Here is a 15,418-nt window from a genome sequence, read left to right as displayed (position 1 = left end):
CCACTCAATGTTAGTGATGGCTGTTTAACAGTCTGATGGCCTTTAGATAGAAGCTGTTTTTCAGTCTCTCGGTTCCAGCTTTGATGCACCTGTACTGACCTCGCCTTCTGGATGTTAGCGGGGTGAACAGGCAGTAGCTCGGGTGGTTGCTGTCCTTGATTAACTTTTTGGCCTTCCTGTGACATCGGGTGGTGTAGGTGTCCTGGAGGGCAGGTAATTTGCACCCGGTGATGTGTTGTGTAGACCTCACTACCCTCTGGAGAGCCTTCCGGTTATGGGCGGAGCAGCTGCCGTAGCAGGCGGTGATACAGCCTGACAGGATGCTCTTGATTGTGCATCTGTAAAAGTTTGTGAGTGTTTTTGGTGACAAGCCGAAATTTCTTCAGCTTCCAGAGGTTGAAGAGGCGCTGCTGCGCCGCCTTCACCACGCTGTCTGTGTGGGTGGACCATTTCAGTTCGTCCGTGAAGTGTACGCCGAGGAACTTAAAACTCTCCACGCTCTCCACTACTGTCCCGTCAATGTAGATGTATATAATTAAATATGTTGCAATGTTGTACAACCATTTTCAGGTTCTTGAATGAGAGACCATGGTAGCATTGCAACAAATACAATCACTTTCCTTTTCTTCAACCATCATTCTGCTAGTGGACATTCAACAAAGTGTGTTTACGTTGTATAACTCTGTACTGTGTGGCTCTTCTGGCTCAGTGACTTGGATGCAACCTCCTAGTGACCTCTAGCCAGCTCAGTCTCCAGGGGATTCACCGATGATGCCAGACCGAGGATCAGCAGCTGCTGTTTGGGCTGAGAGTAAAAACTACTGTAATATTAGGTAAGAGAAATGACTACTGCATTAGCTAAGAGTATATACTACTGTAAAATTAGCTAAGAGTAACGACTACTGTAATATTAGCTAATAGTAAAGACTGCTGTAATATTAGCTAAGAGTAAAGTTAACTGTAATATTAGCTAAGCGTAACGACTACTGTAAAATTAGATAAGAGCAACAACTGATGTAACATTAGCTAAACGTAACGACTACTGTAATCTTAGCTAAGAGTTATGAAGACTGTAATATTAGCTAAAAGTACAGCTAAGAGTAACGACTACTGTGATATTCGCTAAGAGTAATGACTACTTTAATATTAGGTAAGAGTAACGGCTACTGTAATCCTAGCTAAGAGTAACGACTACTGTAATATTAGCTAAGAGTATAGACTACTGTAATATTAGCTAAGAGTTACGACTACTGCAATATTAGCTAAAAGTATAGACTACTGCAATCCCAGCTAAGCGTAACGAAGACTGTAATATAAGACAAGAGTATAGACTACTGTAATATTAGCTAAGAGTAAGGAGTACTGAAAATTAGCTAATCGTAAAGACTACTGTAAAATTTGTTAAGACCAACAACTACTGCAATGTTAGCTAAGAGTACATCTAAGAGTAATGACTACTGTAATATTAGCTTAGAGAATATACTACTGTAATATTAGCTAAAAGTATAGACTACTGTAATCCCAGCTAAGAGTAATAAAGACTGTAATACTAGCTAAGATTACATCTAAGAGTAATGACTACGGTAGTATTAGCTAATAGTAAAGACTGCTGTAATATTAGCTAAGAGTAACAACTACTGTAATATTAGCTATGAGTAACAACTACTGTAGTATTAGCTAAGAGTACATACAACTGTAATATTAGCTAAGAGTAAAGACTGCTGTAATATTAGCTAAGTGTAACGAATATTGTAATTCTAGCTAAGAGTATAGACCACTGTAACAATTACTGAGAGTAAAGACTACTGTAATATTAGCTAAGAGTAAAGACTACTGTAATATCATCTAAGAATATATACTAATGTAATATTAGCTAAGAGTAGACTATAGCAATATTAGCTAAAATTATAGACTCCTGTAATCCTAGCTAAGAGTAATGAAGACTGTATTATTAGCTAAATGTACAGCTAAGCGTAACGACTACTGTCCCGTGTGGCTCAGTTGGTATAGAGCATGGTGTTTGCAACGCCAGGGTTGTGGGTTCGATTCCCACGGGGACCAGTACGGGAAAAAAATGTTTTATGAAATGTATGCATTCACTACTGTAAGTCGCGCTGGATAAGAGCGTCTGCTAAATGACTAAAATGTAAAAGGACTACGGTAGTATTAGCTAATAGTAAAGACTGCTGTAATCTTAGCTAAGAGTAACGTCAACTGTAATGTTAGCTAAGAATATATACTACTGCAATATTAGCTAAGAGTAACTACTACTGCATTTTTAGCTAAGAGTGACTTTAGCTAAGAGTAATGATCACTGAAAAATGTGCTAAGAGTAAAGACTACTGTAATATTAGCTAAGAGTATAGACCTATGTAACATTAGCTGAGAGTGAAGACTACTGTAATAATAGCAAAGAGTAAAGACTGTGATTTTAGCTAAGTTTATACAACTGTAAAATTAGCTAAGTGTATAGACAACTGTAATATTAGCTAACAGTAAAGACTACTGTAATATTAGCTAAAATTATAGACTACTGTAATATTAGCTTGGAGTAACAACTACTGTAATATTAGTGTAATATGAGCAAAGAATAACAACTACTGTAATATTAGCTAAGAGTAAATACTACTGAAATATAAGCTAAGAGTATAGACTACTGTAATACTAGCTAAGAGTAATGACAACTGTAATATTAACTAAGAGTATAGACTACTGTAATATTAGCTAAGAGTAAAGACTACTGTAACATTAGCTAAAAGTATAGACTACTGTGATACTTGCTAAGAGTAAAGACTACTGTAATATTAGCTAAGAGTAATGACCACTGTAATATTAGCTAAGAGTATAGACCACTGAAACATTAGCTGAGAGTAAAGACTACTGTAATATTAGCTAAGAGTATAGACTAGCGTAATATTAGCTAAAAGTAATGACTACTGTAATATTAGCTTAATAGGATGACAACTGTAATATTAGCTAAGAGTAATTACTACTGTAATATTAGCTAACAGTAAAGACTACTGTAATATTAGCTAACAGTATACACTACTGTAATACTAGCTGAGAGTATAGACTACTGTAATATTAGCTAAGAATATATACTACTGCAATATTAGCTAAGAGTAACTACTACTGCATTTTTAGCTAAGAGTTTATACTACTGTAATATTAGCTAAGAGTGACAACTGCTGTGATATTAGCTAAAAGTAAAGACTACTGTAATATTAGCTAAAAGTAAAGACTACTGTAATATTAGCTAAGAGTAATGATCACTGAAATATTAGCTAAGAGTAAAGACTACTGTAATATTAGCTAAAAGTAACGACCCCTGTAAAATTAGCTAAGAGTACAGCTAAGAGTAACGACTACTGTAATATAAGCTAAGAGTAAAGACAACTGTAATATTAGGTAAGAGTAACAACTACTGTAATATTAGCTAAGAGTAAAGACTACAGCAATATTAGCTAAAATTAAAGACTACTGTAATTCTAGCTAAGAGTAATGAAGACTATAATATTAGCTAAAAGTACAGCTAAGACTAATTACTACTGTAATATTAGCTAATAGTAAAGACTACTGTAATATTCGCTAACAGTAAAGACTACTGTAATATTCGCTAACAGTAAAGACTACTGTAATACTGGCTAAGAGTATAGACTACTGTAATACTAGCTAAGAGTATAGACTACTGTAATATTAGCTAAGAATATATACTACTGCAATATTAGCTAAGAATATATACTACTGCAATATTAGCTAAGAATAACAACTACTGTAATATTAGCTATGAGTATAAACTACTCTAATATTAGCTAAGAGTGACAACTGCTGTAATATTAGCTAAGAATATACACTACTGCAATATTAGCTAAGAATAACAACTACTGTAATATTAGCTATGAGTATAAACTACTCTAATATTAGCTAAGAGTGACAACTGTTGTAATATTAGCTAAGAGTAATGATCACTGAAATATTAGCCAAGAGTAAAGACTACTGTTATATTAGCTAAAAGTAACGACCCCTGTAAAATTAGCTAAGAGTACAGCTAAGAGTAACGACTACTGTAATATAAGATAAGAGTATAGACTACTGTAAAAAGAGCTAAGAGTAAAGACAACTGTAATATTAGGTAAGAGTAACGACTACTGTAATATTAGCTAAGAGAAAAGACTACAGCAATATTAGCTAAAATTATAGACTACTGTAATTCTAGCTAAGAGTAATGAAGACTATAGTATTAGCTAAAAGTACAGCTAAAAGTAACGACTACGGTGGAATTAGCTAATAGTAAAGACTGCTGTAATATTAGCTAAGAGTAAAGACAACTGTAATGTAAGCTAAGAATGTAAGCTAACGACTACTGTAATTTTAGATAGGAGAAACGACTGATGTAACTTTAGCTAAGAGTATATACTACTGTAATATTAGCTAAGATTACTAACATCACTGTAGTTGTCAAAGAGTATAGACTGCTGTAATATTAACTAAGAGTAATGATCACTGTAATGTAAGCTAAGAGTAAAGACTACTGTAATATTAGCTTAGAGTATAGACCTATGTAACATTAGCTGAGAGTAAAGACTACTGTAATATTAACTAATTGTAATGACTACTGTAATAATAGCAAAGAGTAAAGACTACTGTAATTTTAGCTAAGAGTAATGACTACTATAATATTAGCCAAGAGTAAAGACTGCTGTAATAATAGCTAAGAGTAATGACTACTGTAATTTTAGTTAAGAGTCTAGACCACTGTAACAATTCCTGAGAGTAAAGACTACTGTAATATTAGCTAAGAGTAAAGACTACTGCAATATTAGGTAAAATAATAGACTACTGTAATATTAGCTAAGAGTATAGACTACATTAATTCTAGCTAAGAGTAATGAAGACTATAATATTAGCTAAAAGTACAGCTAAGAGTAACGAGTACGGTATAATTAGCTAATAGTAAAGACTGCTGTAATATTAGCTAAGAGTAAAGACAACTGTAATGTTAGCTAAGTGTAACAACTACTGTAATTTTAGATAAAGGTAAAATAAATAAAGGTAAAAGATTTTTTAAAAATTAAAAAAAAATGTAAATGTAAATAAAGGTAACGACTGATGTAACTTTAGCTAAAAGTAATGACTACTGAAATATTAGCTAAGAATATACACTACTGCAATATTAGCTAAGAGTAACTACTACTGCATTTTTAGCTAAGAGTATATACTACTGTAATATTAGCTAAGAGTGACAACTGCTGTAATATTAGCTAAGAGTAAAGACCTAAGAGTAAAGCTTAATGGAATGACTACTGTAATATTAGCTAAGAGTAATTACTACTGTAATATTAGCTAACAGTAAAGACTACTGTAATATTAGCTAAGAGTATAGACTACTGTAATATTAGCTAAGAGTAATGATTACTGTAATGTTAGCTAAGAGTAAAGACTACTGTAATATTAGCTAAAAGTATAGACTACTGTAATACTTGCTAAGAGTAACGCAGTATGTAATATTAGTTAATAGTAAAGACTAATGTAATATTAGCTGAGAGTAAAGACTACTGTAATATTAGCTAAGAGTAAAAACTACTGTAATATTAGCTAAGAGTGTAGACTACTGTAATACTAGCTAAAAGTAACAACACCTGTAATATTAACTAAGAGTATAGACTACTGTAATATTAACTAAGAGTAAAGGCTGCTACTGCAAATCTGCGCTCACATTCCACCCCCATATGAGCTCAAAATAGACAGCTGACTACGAAAGCGTTATACATTGTGTCACGTGTGCTCCCTCTCCGGCCACTAGGTCACCAGTCTGCTCATCATGGCACACACCTGTCACCATTGTAACGCGTAATTGCGCATTATGACACTCACCTGGACTCCATCACCTCCTTGATTACCTGCTCTATATTTGCCACTCCATTTGGTTCCTTCCCCAGACATCATTGTATCTGTATCTGTTTCATGTCGGTGTTTGTTTCATGTATTTATTAAATGTATTCACTCCCTGAGCTTGCTTCCCGACTCTCAGCACACATCGTTACACATTGCTCCCTTGGTATAGGAACAGTTGTGGAATACATACTCTAGAGATCTGAATATTATTATACAGTACTAATATAGGTACGGTACTATATACACAGGCATTTGTATATATACAGTGCATTCGGAAAGTATTCAGACCCCTTCACTTTTTCCAGATTTTGTTACGTTACAGACTTATTCTAAAATGTATTACATTAATGTTTTTCCTCATCAATCTACACACAATACCCCATAATAACAAAGCAAAAATAAGTTTAGGAATTTTAGCAAAATGTATAATTTTTTAAAAACAGAAATACCTTATTTACATTAATACATTCACAAATGCAGCATTACTAATCTTGTAGACAAATAGAGTGGACATACACTAGTCCTGAGGAGCATCCTCTGACCCTAACCCTGATTCTGCTGCAGTGGAGAGAGAGGCAGGAATGACTGTGGCAGGGCAAACATACAGAACCCACCCACATTACCATGCACCCAAACCACTGAGACTTAATGAAACCAGAGGTTATATCAGAGAGAAGAGTGGAGGAGAAACGGTCAGTGGAGTGGATGAAAGGAGAAACAGACACAAATACTGATGAATAAGAGAGATGAGAGCAAGGGAGATTGCGAGAGAGATAATGATGGAGTGAGAAAATAGGTAAGAAAGAGAGAGACAGAGAGTGAGAGGCAGAGAGATATATAGAGAGAGAGGCAGAGGGAGACTGTAAGATTGAAAGCTTAGAGAGTAGACTAACTTCTGGGTGTAGGCTAACTGCTAACTGTAGTGAGATAACAGGGTCAGGGGTCACATGACCGATACACAACTAGAACTGACATGACCTTCACAGCGGAACCAAACAGAACTGACATTACCCTTCACAGTGGAACCAACCAGGGTTGATCCACTTAGAACCAGAACTAACTGGACCGGAACTAAAGCAACTTGGTATAAAAATAATGCATAACTGCTCCTTGGGCCTACTGTAATTACTGAGATAATAAACTGATAGTAAAGACTCCTTTATTGATACTTAGCTTGAATGCTTTTCCTTGTTGAGTCAGTGTAAATGCCATGTCAATGCATGTCCTCACATGTTGAGTCATATAAAGCTACAGCTCTATTCTCTCTGTGATTATAACAATGAATGCCTCTGTAGTCAATACTAGTCAATACTAGTCGCCTATCTCTGCCATGACACAACTTCTACATCTGCATTGCTTGCTGTTTGGGGTTTTAGGCTGGGTTTCTGTACAGCACTTTGTGACATTAACTGATGTATAAAGGGCTTTGTAAATACATTTGATTGATTGTATACTGTGTGTTTACAGTAAGGAAGAACACACACACACACACACACACACTGGGTCTGTGGGCCAACACCTCAGCTCTGCCGCAGTGTCCAACGAGGCCTGCTGACGTCAACACTAATACAGCCTGCTAGTTCATAGATGCCCACATCACCTGGATAGGACCACAACGTGCTGAATCTCACAGTACTCAGCCAGGGTATGCTCAGGACTCACTGTTTTCTAGGCCTGGCCTAACTCCAGAGTCCAGGCACACTCACAGCACCATTGCCAAACTGAACGCAAAGTCTTCACAATAGCACCACAACCCCACTGAAATAAGCCTTATGTTATTAATAACTGTGGTGAATACACTTTGTGTGATTACTAATGAGCTCAACAGACTGTGACAGAGAAAGAGAGGGGGAAGAGAGAAAAAATACAGAGAAAAGAGAGAATGATGCCACAGCAGATAAGTATCTTGCAGAGACACGTCGTGCAGAATTCACTGATACGTGAGAAGTACAGTGGAATAAGCAGTCCTGATTCCAGTACTGGGCAGCTCCACTGTGTAACCAGATTCACTCAAACCTCTCCCCCTCCTCTCCTGTCCTGATCTGCCCAGAAGGATCAGGGGGAAGGCTAGGGAGAGTCGATATTTCTGGGTGCTGAATGTGTGTTAATTTGGCATGAGGGGCGGTTGCATAACTAACCCTCTGTCTGTGTGTGTGGGGCAGTGGGTTGTCTCAGAGGCACTGTCATTAGTTTGATAGGTTCCTTTGGTGCCGCGCAGAATGACTGAATAGCTGAGGGAGTGACGCTGATGAGCCTGTGTCATCTGTGTGTTTGTGCGTGTGTGTGTGTGCGCGTGTGTGTGTGTCCCTCTGGATGCATGGTGTGAGTGCTTGTCTATAAATTGGATTACCTTAACCATTTTAAATGCAGTGTGTGTGTGTGTGCCTCTGTGAACAACATAGGATGGGTGTGTTTTTGCCGTACACTGCTCTGGGTGGCTGTGTGTGTAAATGAGATTACCATCACAGCTTTGACCTGGATGTGAGTCCTAACAAAGAAACAGCAGAACAAAATGTATGCCTTACTGACACACAACAGCTTCCAGCACATACAGAGCAACATCCCCATCCACAACCACAACCCCACGGGCATGGCAGAGAGAGATAGGGAGGGAGGGGAGAGGGGATATGGGGGAAGGGAGAGAGAGAGAGAGAGAGAGGGAGAGAGAGGGGCAGGAGGAGGGAGGGAGAGAAACAGCACATGGGGATGGAGGAGTGGAGAGATGGAGAGAAAGAGGACAGAGAGAGTGGTAGTGAGAGAGGAGAGAGGTGGAGACGGAAGATGGCGAGACAGGGGGAGAAGGGAAGTTGACAGAAAAGGGGAGCAGGAAAAATGAGGGGTAAGGGATGAAGGGAAATTGGAGTGAATGGGAGAGTACAGAAAAGAGAGGAGGAAGCAAATGGGCAGCCAGGTCACCCGTGATACAAGTCAGTATTTGACGTCCATCCATGTCTGAGGACGTCAGGAGATTACGTGGAAACCGGCCACTGTTAACTTCAAGTAGGTTTCAGTTTTGCTAGGGCGTTGTGGATGGGGATGGCAGATAGGTGTAAGCATCTGCCATCTGATTCCGAAGGTTGCAAGTTCGAATCCAGCGATAGAGAGTTAACCCTAACCTTAAAAATTCAGAGTTAACACCTAAACTTAACCTTAAACACTTTGAAATGTGACGTTTGCGACAACTTCTAAATGTAATGTTTGAGAAACATGGATGAACGTCTAATTTGGACATGAGTCTGTGGGAGCTAGTTGCAAATGGGATAGGCCACTGTCTGAAAACCAAAGAAAATTGTAGAAGGAACAGAGAAAGAGAAACACAGAGAAAGGAAAAGTGAGGGGTTGAGCGAGAGAAAAAGGGAATGGAAACGGAAGAGAGCTTCGGGAGAAGGTAGTGTGTGCAGCCATCTAAAATAAGGCCAATTCTCTGCCTGCTGAAATTAGGTACAATACTGCTTAAAAGCTTTAGCGGCTGGCTGTAATACTCCTCCCTGCTTCTGCTACACTCTCTCCCTATGACACGGAACACACTCTCACAGGGAGAACACTCTCCCACAATTAACCAAGACAACCGACACACCACAAAGGTGCATTACAGTGTGAGCATTCTTGATCATAGACACTCGGCATGCTAACACAATTACAGACTAAGCGAGCACACACAAAGAGACACTGAGGCAAAGATATATACCACGGCTCCAAAAATGCAACGTATGAATGAAGCACGGTACACATTGTACTATGATGAAGTAGGCTACGTGCTCAGACACGTCAACCAACATACTGTTGTGAATTTAGCAAGGTTGTTTGCATGTTTCACAATCACAACCATCTGTTCCAAAGGGGAACGTGCCAACCACAGTCCCAATAGATTAACTTACATGCCATGATAGACACCAATAGCTACACCACACACACTACAGATGGAGGGAGCAAATGTGGCCCAGTGAAACCATGTATATTCACACTGTCTCTCATGATGGCCTGAGAAGAAAAAAAAACGTGACCCGTTAAAGTCATGACAGCACTTGTTGGCTAAATGAGACACACGCTCCCATTTTCAATCAGAGCAGTAAATCTCACACTGGCATCTGCTGTCCAAGCATGGCTTGGCACTGCCACTGTGCATGCAATGACACACACACACTGACACACACAGGCTAATCACCAAACTGGGCATTAGACTTTGAACAGAAACACTGAAGGGGATATCATCACCATTTACAAATGGGAAGGCTGCTATCAAATCTTCATGGAGCGTTCTCATTATTTCTACTGTCCATTTCACTCGCCACTGACTTCCACCCATTCCAGGCTTTTGAGTATTGATATCTCACTGTCTTTCTCCATCTTCTGCATTGTTTCACATTCCTCTCAATCCTTCTATATGAGTGTTAGTGCCACTGAATAGTAATGATCTATTGTACTGCACTGCCATCTTGGTTCTAATTACCCTCACTCATTATTACTAGCCTATGGAATTATCGAATTGTGAAATTTGAAGTGACCTAGTTGAGTAAAAATAGAAAATTGCCATAATGCAATATATTTAATAATGTGTTGATCTATTTTCACATGTACTGTTGCTTCTCTGTTGACACAATCTGTTGACCAAATATTACAATGAGGAATTGGCTAACATAATCCGTGTTTCAATCAAAACTAAACCCATTTTCATGAAATACTGTGAGATTGGTAGAAGAGGAAACATACAAAAGACACGACGTCCCCTCCCCCTCCCTCATCACTGTTGCTGAGACCACTGCACTGCACGCGAGACTCTCCAACATGCGGTGGAAAACCAGCGAATACAGAGTTAATTCTGCCAGTGCGTTGCTAGGGCAACAGCATCATCGCCTAAAATCTGCCTCATTCAGCCACACTCTCATAGCGGATGAAACACAAGCTATCTGTTAGCCAATAACATGAGGCCGTTTGTGAAAATCAAAACAAGGGCACCGGAGCTAACCTTTATTACGTCAACCGCGCAGCCGCAGCATTAGAACACAGACAGAGAGGGAACTGGAAACGAACATGTAAATAATGAATGGCAGCGCACTTCCACCCCACCCGACTGGCTAGGCGACGGGAGTCCGCGTGCGCAAGAGACAGGCAACTCTTTCTCTCTCTCAGCCTCAGCCAAACGCGGCTCGCATAATCAATCACTAGTTACCACCATGGTGCACAGGCCTTCAGACACACGCATGCACACCACTGTTCTCTTATTAGGCTACATGCTCTAACCTGCATTTGTCAAAGAGGTAGGCATACACGTGAACAACGAACATAAGACAACCCATCTTCTGTTTAGTTGACATCCTTATTAAAGGGCACAGGTAGAATGTTAGAAACGAAAACAACTTGACTGGCTGGAATTTAGTCCTATGTGACAGTGTCATGGGCTTTAAGGTTGCATTCAATCGCCAATAGACTATGTTTCTGATGGGGAGTAGCTCCAAATAAGGATTATGAAAAGCCTCTAACTGCTGAAATTGATTCCTTCAAGGCCACAACACAAGCCCAACACGTAACAAGGCCCTGTAAATACAAGGCTGAAGTTGCCCCTATCCACTGGTCTAAGATCAGCGTTGCATTTGACTTCCTAATGGTTAAGATATGGATGCTTTAGGATTAGCTGGTTCTACACAGTACATTTATCTGAGTAAATTTTACTCAAATTGAATACAATTATACTCTACAAAAGATAACATTTGGTCCCAGTCTAAATAGAGTAAAACCTACTCTTGTTGCAGAGTTTTCTACTCTATTCAGTGTTTATATTTAACTCTACAAACTGTAATTTACTCTATTTAACTTAACATGGAAACCACTCTACTGCCAATTCACTCAATATAGAATTGAATATTATCAGTCAAGAGTAGCATTTGTACAACTAAACATCAATAAATCAGAAGTCAGTATTTAACAAAGCACTTTATTCTTAAATGTAAGACATTTGCAATACATACATCAAAATACTGATGATAATAAAATTAAATTGTGGACTGAAATGAAATGTTGGCCTCTGTTCACTTTACAGTTTTTTCCAACTGCTTACACGCAAAATCTTTTCATGTCACACGATTTTTGAAACCTCTCACTCAAAGTGCAAAACTACACACCATATATCCAAAACCATAAGCTATTTCTCAGCCTTTGACTCAGTTGTCAATTGCATAAAACACTTTTTTCAAAACACTACACACAATTCTCTACCTAAAACACAAAAATCTAACAGGAAGTGACTTGCTTTCCTTTTCCAAACACAACGCTACACTTATTCACCTAGTCACACACACACACTCCTCACATGTGCAAACACTAATTGCTTAACTGATCACTAACCAATCACTGCTTTACTGTAGTATAGGCCTATAAATAGGTCAAAGGTCAGATTACCTGTTTTGAACAATGGATGCCAACAATGGACAGAGAGCAAGAGGCAGGGGACAACAACGAGGACAAATTCAAAGACGAAGAGTTGGAAGAGGAGTAGGAGGAAGAGGGTAAAGAAGAGAAGGTTTGATGAGATTAGGGCAACACTTGTTGATCATGTGATCAACCACGGTTTGACCATGAGAGAGGCTGGACTGAGAGTCCAGCCCAACTTGAGTCGATTTACAGTGGCGTCCATAATCGAACCTTCAGAAATGAGAACAGGTATGCAACTATCTAATGACTATTTTAGCATTACAGTAATGTACTGTAAAATACGTATGACTGCATAGTATTGCATAAACATTTTAACTCTAAGCCATCCATTTACTGCACTGCATTGAATGAATGAGGTTGGTTATCATGCTGTACTACCTTTTTTTGTACATTGTTTACAGTTCCTATGCTGAACACATACTGTGTTTGAATTCTGTAGAGTGGAAAGGCAAAGACATCATGGAGGACGAGGTCGCTTGTTTACAGATGTACAAGAGACTGCAATTATAAATATGGTTTTGGCCAACAATGCAATTAGGATTCGAGAGAAGAGAGCATATCTTGAATAATGACACCATATTTAACAACATCAATGCTGTAAGCCTGTCGACCATACAACGCATCCTCCAACGGCACCGAGTGACGAAACAACTTTACAAGGTGCCATTTGAGAGAAATTCTGACAGTCAAGAATATGCGACATGACTTTGTAGAGGTATGAATGCAACACTACTTCCAGTACTTCAGACATACCATATTTACTCATCTGTATATCCTTTTGTCTGTTACAGAGAGTATTGGAGCTGGATGCCCATGTAATTCGCCATGAATTTATTTATGTGGATGAGGTTGGCTTCAACCTCACCAAAACCAGGTGCTGCGGAAGAAATGTAATAGGACAGAGGGCAATTACCAATGTCCCTGGACAGCATGGGGGTAATATAACTGTGTGCTGCCATCACTCAAAACGGGGTCCTCCATCACAATGCCACACTGGATGCAATTTACACAATGCTTGTCCCTGATCCAGATCAGGAGCCTGCTAGATTTGTGGTTTTATGGGACAATGTTAGTTTTCACCGGGCTGTTCTGGTCCAAAACTGGTTTGCCACCCATCCACAATTTGTAGTTTTGTACCTACCACAATTTGTAGTTTTGTACCTACCCCCATATTCACCTTTTCTAAATCCCATAGAGGAATTCTTCTCAGCCTGGCGCTGGAAAGTGTATGATCGCCAACCCTATGCCTGCATGCCGCTTCTTCAGGCAATGGAGGACACATGTGGGGACATAGAGGTTGCCTCTGTCCAAGGTTGGATACGCCATGCTAGGAGATACTTCCCTCGATGTTTGGCAAGAGAAAACATATCTTGTGATGTGGACGAAGTATTTTGGCCAGACCCAGCCCGGAGAAGAGATGAAGCGTAGCTTAGCACTGGAGACTGCCCCCCCGGGACCCCACACACAATTGTGTTCTTTACTGTATTCTAAAGAATATACTTTTGGTTTACATATGTTTATGGTTTTGTTGTATGCTACTGTATAGAACAGTAATGTTTGGCCTAATAAATATTTTCTGTTTCTACATTGGTGTTTACAGTGTACTTGTTACCCCTCTCAGCAGATTACTTTCACTGTAGAACATTGTATTGAAATGTAGACATAAGCCTATGAAAGACCAAAGCGCTTTAGAACAACAGTGTTTACATGGTATATCCAAAAATGTACTATTATGAAAGTAGTGTTTGCCATTTGATGCAAATGCTCCATTCTGACATGTGTTTATGGCATTTTGAATGCAGTGTTACATTTTGAAGGAGATGTGAGGTGTTTTGGGAATTGTGAGTAGAGTTTTGAAAAAAGGAGACAGTTTTGAAAACGTGTGTAAGCAGTTGGAAAAAACTACATGTACATAAAAAGCTCAATATTGCAATTCAATACATCTAACAATGACATGGAGGACTTTGAAACTGGCATCTCAGATGATAAAATAAAATTGTGGCCTCTAAATTACATTTTGGCATCTTTCCCCCTTAAAAGTAAATCAAACAGCCAATATTTCAATACATCTTGGTTTTAAAGAGCTTACTGTGCCGTTTTTAGAGTCACAGGAAACAGTATGGGACAATAAACAAACTTGAAATCACCACAACTGTAAGACATCTGTATATCAACTGCTTTGTGACAGAAATGCTCTTTAATATCCACTACATAACGTGCCTCTGTTGTACACCAACTCTATCTGCATTAAAATGCTCATAAAGACATTTTATAGGGCAAAAGTAACCAACAGTAACCTCTCATCTTTGACATGGTGGATTTTCTGAAAAACTGGCATCTCGCATTGGACTTTAAGACAAACTAAACAATACATATTTCCATGGTGTTTGGTCCATTTAACATTTAAAACTGGTGTCAGTTGGTACCTGAAGAGTCTCAGCCATCTTACAGCCCACCACATTTAAAGATTAAATTTTACCTGGACTGATCATGACTCTGTTGGTGTCATGTCTACCAACTGTATGCTATTTGACTTTTTTTGTCAATGTTTTTTAAAGCTTTTTAAATTGTTTTTTAAAGTAATTATGCTTTGCTTCATAGCGCATGCACCAGCTTTGTCAAATTTGTCAAATTTTAAGCATAGATGTGGGATAATGCACCATAAAATGATGCTTCGGTAGCAGCCTCTTTTTTGGAAACAATTGCTTGAATAACCTGTGGTGTTCTGCGATTAAGTGTTTCAAAAAAATTGTAATACCCTTTATCATTGGAGAAAATACAATGTTTACTATCTGAAGCCACGGCAACAGTACATACCAGTGTAGATCATTTGGACAAACTAAGTCTCCAAAGAGAAGTGGTAGATTGCGAAGTAAACACCAGGACTGGATAGCATTTAACCCCAAGTCATTAGAGTCCTCTCCTAACTTCACTGCAGGAGGTTTGTTGTTTTGCTCCATGTAACCATAGTTGAAGCTTTTTATTGTCCTGTCTATTTGATGTTGTGTACTTGTCTATCAAGTGCAGTACTAGCAGTTTCATTTCATATTGTGCCACTCCCTCCAAGATATCATGCATAATATCGAGAGAGACG

At 38.6% G+C, this 15,418-nt stretch overlaps 1 protein-coding gene across 14 annotated transcripts in view; it reads right to left on the bottom strand.

The window, feature by feature from the left end:
* The window catches only part of LOC106604881 (protocadherin alpha-C2), a 221,101-nt gene that overhangs the window by 136,853 nt on the left and 68,830 nt on the right, over positions 1–15,418 (bottom strand). The window lies entirely within an intron of this gene.

This window comes from Salmo salar, chromosome ssa05 (assembly GCF_905237065.1).
Source record: "Salmo salar chromosome ssa05, Ssal_v3.1, whole genome shotgun sequence".
Taxonomy (NCBI): domain Eukaryota; kingdom Metazoa; phylum Chordata; class Actinopteri; order Salmoniformes; family Salmonidae; genus Salmo; species Salmo salar.
The sequence above is the reverse complement of the archived record's forward strand: the minus strand, read 5'-3'. Positions and strand labels throughout refer to the sequence as shown.